The sequence below is a fragment of the Apus apus genome, chromosome 11, assembly GCF_020740795.1.
Source record: "Apus apus isolate bApuApu2 chromosome 11, bApuApu2.pri.cur, whole genome shotgun sequence".
Taxonomy (NCBI): domain Eukaryota; kingdom Metazoa; phylum Chordata; class Aves; order Apodiformes; family Apodidae; genus Apus; species Apus apus.
The window spans coordinates 5,061,127-5,068,339 of record NC_067292.1 but is presented as its reverse complement, the minus strand read 5'-3'; positions in this window follow the sequence as shown (position 1 = coordinate 5,068,339).

The window sequence follows — 7,213 nt, the reverse complement described above, 5'->3', positions numbered from 1 at the left end:
TATGAATATTTAAAAAGAAAAAGCTAGAGTAGGTTGATACAGAGTATGGATCGTACATTGTCCCTTTTCTTCCTGTACAGTTCTCACCATTTTCTGTTAGTTGGAAGATATAAAATGCTGGTTTGTACTGTTACCTATATGACTTACATATAACACAGAGTAGATGAAAGAGTAGATGCTCCTTAACTGAAAGTTCACCTGTACTTCTTCCCAGAGCAGGCTGCCTTTTTCAGTTCCATCATATTCTGAGGTCAGTATTTGCACAAGGCAGCGTTCAGCCCCAGTCGTAGCAAAATATGGGAGATATTTCCAGAGGGGAGTATGTCATCAATATCTAGAAACTACATTCCTGTTCAGAGCATCTAAAATTATGACTGAGTTAAATGTATAAGATGTTAACTATCCTTCTAGGAATGATAGCATGGTTCCTAATTGTAGGGATGATTCTGCTTAGTTTAGGCTGTTATTTCAGGTTTTTCATTTTTCAGAACAGATGTGGCCGGTGGACAGAAGTCAGATACTTTGACAGTCTGGTCCTCATGAAATTTGCACAAATGGTAGGCAGTCTAAAAGGAAGGACAAACTGTAACTGTTGATTGAGGACAGATTGAGAAGATACTGGTTTTTTAGAGATCAGGGAAACGTATTTTTTAACTACTTTCTTGTTTGCTGTTGCTGAAAATTCACTTCTGCTGGCAGTGAAAGAATCCCTGACTGGTTTGTGTTTAGTTCCTGAATTTCCTCCACTTAAAGGAATTGCATGTTGGCAAGCTGATTGTTTTCTGTCAAAACAATGGAATTAAGAGGTAGATTTTCTTTCTGGCTCCAGGATTTGACAGCAAGTACTCTAATCAGTCCTTTGGAAGTTTGGACCTAAAACAAAAGGGGAGAAAAATGTTGATTTGACTTTCAGGTGTTCTATCATTGTCTTTTTACATTGTTATCAACTGTTCCCTTTTTGCTTGTCTTGTTTTGGCATCTTAAATACAGGAAACACTTCTAGCTGGTCTAGCCTTTAAGTTTGTTTCCTTTCCTTGAACGGGAATGGCTTCATTCCTGAGAGAATTTGCACGTAAACAAGAAGCTTTTGTTTCCTGTGCTAGAACCCAGTATATTCAAGGACACTTAACTTCATTAAGCTCGCCATGGCTTAAGTGTTGTGTTTTCATTTATGTTCTTTAGTTAGCAGCTTTTGTGGCCTTCTGCTATAGGTCTTGTAGCAGTAAGCTGGAAGTGTCGTTCTTAGAAATGTTGTGTTGTATCAAGTTGCAGTAAAACCTCTATTTAATCTGTCTGATGTGACTTTCAGAAGCCTCAGCAAAAATCTCATCTGGCATGAAACACTGGAAAATGTGGAAATTAAGTTTATAGTTTTCTCTGCAACTTCAGGCTTTTTTTTTTTTTTTTTTTTTTTTTTTTAGTCCTAAAGAATTTACTACCTGTCTGCAATGGCTCCAACTTATAATTGCTATAATGAAAGTGTTCTTGGCTTTACTTGCTGTTAATTACTAATGCAGTTCAGTGTTCTTACTGAAGCAGCAGTATTTTCAGATGTCTGAAGGGATCTTCTCTCCTTCTAGACTACGAGATACATGTTTGAATTTTCTACTTAGTGAAAAAAGGTACTGAAGCAAGTATATATGGATTTATTTATCTTGGGGCTATTTGTGAGGGATGCTTCTTTTGTAGAGCTTGCATTTTATATTGAAATATGACAAACAGGTTTAGAAAATAAATCACCATAGGAGGAGGGGTACCAAGAAGGGAAGAAAATGCTATGTTAGAGGGTGTCTCTGTTCTGTTAGAATGATGCTGCACTTGTGTAACCGCAGCACCATCACTTAATACTAGTTAGGACAAGTTACTACAACAACAAAAAGGTGTTTCCTGGAAATTAACCAGCAAAGTAGAGCATCTTGGAATGTTAGAACAGTGTAACTTGTTATCTATTTCCATTTTAATGCCATATGTTGTAGGACAACAGACTTAACTAGAATGGGTTGAAATCTCTTCTGAAGCTGTATCGTGTCTGGCATCTCCTCTTAACTTGCCTTCTGATTTTGACTGGTCTCTTTTGGTCTTGGCTTCTTGATCTGCTGTTGTCAATAGATTGCGACATGTCTAGGCAAAACTGGCAATTGCACCTGGTAGTAAGGGACACGTGAAATCTAAGACAAGCCACTGCACTGTAAAAAGAAAAACGTAGAAGAAATGGTCTTTGCTGATGTGACTGAACACTCCAGCTATTCCCGTTTTCTTTGAGTATGAAATAACAGCTGTAATTTCTCCCTGGTCCTACCTAGTTGGTAATGTTGCCTACTGAGAGACCTGCTGAGCTGACGTGAGGAACCGAAGGCTCTCCCGGCCCTCCGCTGGGGTTTGCGGTTTTACCCCAAGAGCACACAGGTTAATTAACCTCTGACGCAGTCGTTCGTGACAGGAGAACACTGCTCCTTCCTCCAGCGTCTCAGGGGACACTTTTCTTCACGTATCATCTTCACTATGGGTGTAAAAGTGATTACAGAAAAAAAAAAAAATTAAAAATCCCCAAATCTCTATAAAAACAATTTTGAAGCAGTCAGACGAGAGGCATTTAACCTTCGCTGCCTCCAAAGCAGCCGCCGGCGCGGGGTGAGAGAGAGAGAAAAATGGGGGTGAAACGACCAAATAAGAAGAGAAGGAAAGAACTGTGACAAAAGTGAAGAGAAAAGGAAACAAACAAACAAAACAAACCAAAACAAACAAACAAAAAGAGGAGACAAATCAATCTTACAATGTAAGACATCTAAATAATCTCTTACTATGAATCACTGCCTGACCCATTAATCTTGAAGTATGAGAAAATACAAAAATTAAAACCAGGCATACAATGAGCATGTTTCTGTGCCTAAAATCACTAGCTAACACTACTGAGATCATCTGCAGTTGCTAGAAAGTCCTGTGGTTATTTTATTACATGGATGGCATGAAGACCAAGTCACAAACACTTTTACCAGAATATGCGATTTGGGGATATCCTGAAGTGGATTTAGTCAGATACCTGCATGAAACTCCGTGTTAAAAGTTGTAGGACTGAAAGAGTCCTAGTCCTGCTAGCTGTTACTTAATCTTTGTAAGAAACATTCAGTCCGTTTAAAAACAGCAGAACTATTTATACAAGAAAAATACTTGAAATGCCCTTTATCATATTCTCCACAAAATGAGATACATCTGTTGTCTGTGGTTTGGTTTTTTTTCTTTCCCATTGTTGTCCTAATTGGGGCTTTTTTTAGCTTACTCTCTTGTCTTAAGCCAATCACTTAAGGGTCAACAGAGGTGGTTCATGCTTAACTAATAAAATTGTATGAGAGCTTCATAATGGAGTAAGACAGATTCACAAGGTCATGAACTGAGGTTAACTCTTGCAATTCTACTTTCTTGCTGATATGGTATTTTCATTTCATCCAGATTTTTTTTAATTATTTTTTTTTTAAAAGCAGCAAACAAAACCAAAAACCCACCAACCAAGAAGCAGTGTTTCCAAATGTCACATCTCTGTTTAGCAGAATATGCAGCCCCTTGGAAATTATTCACTGGTCTTTCTTTGACATCAAATGTCCTTGATAAAACTGTGAATTACACAACTTGCATCTTAATTGGTAAGACTGTATATCCTGGTTAAGTGAAGATAATACTTGGCACAGAAGGCAGATACGGTTACTCTTTAAGAGAAGACATATATTGCCTTATTCTGGTCTGGTACTTCCCTGAGATGTAACTAAGATATTTTTCGGGGGAAATTAAGTCTGAGTTAACCATTAACGTGAAATGATGTGGCAAGGTATTTTTAAAGTATATACATGCAGAACAAATGTATCATGCAAGGCTTACAAACTGTCAGTGTAAATACCATTATCAGATTCATGTAGTCATATATGATTATTAAACTCTCGGGTGATATTCTAATGTAACACCTCCATCAGCTTGAGAAAAGCTGCACAGATAGAAATGAGAGTAGGAGCTGACCTTTCCAATTCACAGCCTCAGTCACAACTTCATCTCAAAAGCTGATGTAATCATAATGCACTTTGCCTTTACATCCATTTTATCTTCCGACAATTCTCATTACTAAAAATAAACCTGTTCTGGAAAGTTAAAGTGGACATGTGACAGTGGCCACTTTGGATAAGCCCCAGTGAGCAGACACTCCTCCCTGTTAATGGTTCCATCAGAGTTCTGCCTGATGCTCCCCAGTGCTGGCATCTGCTTTCTCCTGGATTACCTGGAGTCAAGGCAATTAATAGAAGCAGCAACAGAAAGCTTCATTGACTGCATTGGTTTTACCTTTTTCTTTGCAAATGGTTTAAATCTTAAAAAAAGAGGGGACCAAACGTCTGAGTTTGGTTAGCTGGAAATTCTCAGTCATCAGGAGGGTTTTAAATGCAGTTTGGCATGGCAGAAGTGTCAGGGTCACCCTGTGCTGCATCAGGAAAACAAGAGGCTGGCCGTAAAATTTTTTGTCAGCTGGAAGACGAAGAGGCAAGTCGGCAAAAAGTTAGTAGAACAATGTTATCAGGACAAACTTTTATCCTGTGAGCTTGCTATTTCAATCTGAAAAGGGAGAGGAATCTGTAGGAATGAAAACAATGCCTAAGTGCCAGTTCCTAAGTCTGTCAACACTAATTGTAATGTAAGACCTTCTGCATTTCTTACCCTATAACAGAGCAACACTGTATGGCTCTAGAATTTACATTATGACTGCTCTATTCCTGCTGACACCTTCAAAATTATCTTGTCATATAAATACTATTTTCCTACTTAGCCAGGTCAGTACTAATTTTTTTTCCCAGCTTTGTTATTGACAGTATTATTTAGAAAAGAGCCTTGGATAATGTCCTTAGTATAGCACTATAAATAGAAGATGAGACTTCTAAGCTTACATGTTCAAAATTGTGTGAACTAAATTAAGATGGAGAGGGGGTGGTGTGTGGATGTGTACCACTGCAAACATTAAGCCATAGCTTCTGTGAGTTTGGTAGTGCTTGCTCACTTATAAGGATTTAAGCTTTTCTTGTGTACAGTTATTTACAGTGGGCAAAACCAGAATAACTTCCTTGTACAAACGGTGCCTGGTGCTTCCCATTTTGAACTCGTACCACAGTTTCCACATCACAGGAGGATGCAAGAGGCTTCAGGCTATTTGAGGAAATGTCTGTATGTATGTTTGTTACATTTCAGCGCTCGGCACTTTTGTTTACTTAAATTCACCAGATGAGGAAGGCCAGCCTAGTAATAAGGACACCCTTGGAAGGGAAAGGTGTGGATAAGAGTTCCCACACCTGCACCCTTGGCAAGCAAGCAGTGGGGTAAAAAAGCAGTAGAAGGCTCCCTGTGGTAGATTCAGAGAGACATGTTGGGAACGTTCAGATCAAGAGGAAAAAAAAAAGTGATAAATACCTTTGTTGTGGATCCTGATGGAATTTACACAGTGACAGGGGTCAGCACAGACAAGGCTGAGTGCCTCCACGTGTGCCAGAGTGTGAAGTCTCTGGGGGAAACTGCAGGTGAGAACGTGAGCACCTTCAGGATTACCTGGTGAGCTGAGGTTTTGATGATCTTCTGATCTTTTAAAAGCCTGTACACAGCTCTCTTCAAATCTATTCCACAAGGATCATCTGTGAAATTATTTACAGTGGCCATGCATTTGTATCTAGTCTACACTTTTCTGCAGTACCCGCATGCCCATACATTATTTTCTTTTCTTGCAAGGCTAAAGAACCACCAGGTTTTACCTGATGATGACAACAGCTGAACTCAACTGAAATTTCTCAACTGTGTTCTCATCATGTCAATCAGTTTATATGAGAGTCCCTCTGCCTTGACCTGGCTAGTCTAAAGCTTACCATGTTGGGATATTTTCCTTTCTTATCACAGGATTTTCTCTTTCTTGTGCCAGTCTTTGGATTACTGACTTTGGGGAATCTGTGTTTTCAACTCAGTTACACAAACTACATTGCCTACAACCACCAGTGAAGAAAGGAGTGGGTTTGTTGTTTGTTTTGGGTTTTTTTGTTGTTTGTTTTGTTTTTCTGTGAAATACTATTACCAAGGTTGGGGAGAAAAGAGGCCTGAAGAAGCAAAAGAGCAAGAGTATTACACAAGTTCATTTTAAGAGGTAGTTAGGCAACTAAAATTACCAGAAGAAGGGAAGTTAAACTCTACTAAGGCACCCCTATTGTGTAAAGTACAGCAAAGCTAAATTACTCCAAAGAATCATGTTCCCCATGGATACCACAAAGACATATAAAAAATTGACTGTGTAATCAGGTTTAAAACAATTTAGTTCATTAGTTCTGATAGTTTCACAATAGTTTAAAAATAGAAAAACTTGTCCTATTGTTGTTAAAAAAAAAAAAATATTCTTACTGTTCACTGGTTTTAACATCAGCAAAACCAAGTGTTACATTATCAGAAAATGTTTGTTATGACAGACAAAATACTAAGAAATAGTTCAAAAGAATGTAGCCTTAAAACCAGTTTGAACAATTCTGTGGGTATGTTCTTTTTCTGCCCCAAATTAGTATGAGTAGATAGAAACCAAACATATTCATGTTATTTTCCTGAAACGCCCAGTTTTGGGAGGAAGGCATGGGAAAGAGGCCTAACATCTTCCCTGTAGTATGTGTTGAAGGGCAAGAGAGACAGTGTTAAGATCCTGGGCTACTGACTTCAGATGTAATCCTGTATGTTATTACTAATTGATTTTTCAAAACCCATGATCATCCTGGGAATGTAAGACAATGACATGACAAATCACTGGGAAGCATAATGATGTAAAATTTAACACTACTGGGCATATTTTTTCACTCTCTCCTTATGAACCATCTGTCATTAAAAAGATTTGGAACCCAGCAGCAATAGCCTAGGAATTATTTTCCTACTTATTACTAGAGGAATTAAAGCTGACAGGTCTATTACGAGACAGTGGGGAGCTTTTCCCCGTGTGCTAGTGGATTTTTTTGGTTAACTTTTGGTCCTTGTTAGGTTGACTTGTCCCATTCTTAATCTCATCAGCCACACTTCCCCTGCCTAGACTTTTAAAGGAACACCAAGTGCTGCAGATAAAATGATGAAGGCGTAAAACCTCCAGCTCAGAAGCTAAATCAGAATCACATGTCAGCACAGTTCAGGCTCAGTCTCGGCAGGATCGTTGTATTTAATGCAATTTACTAAT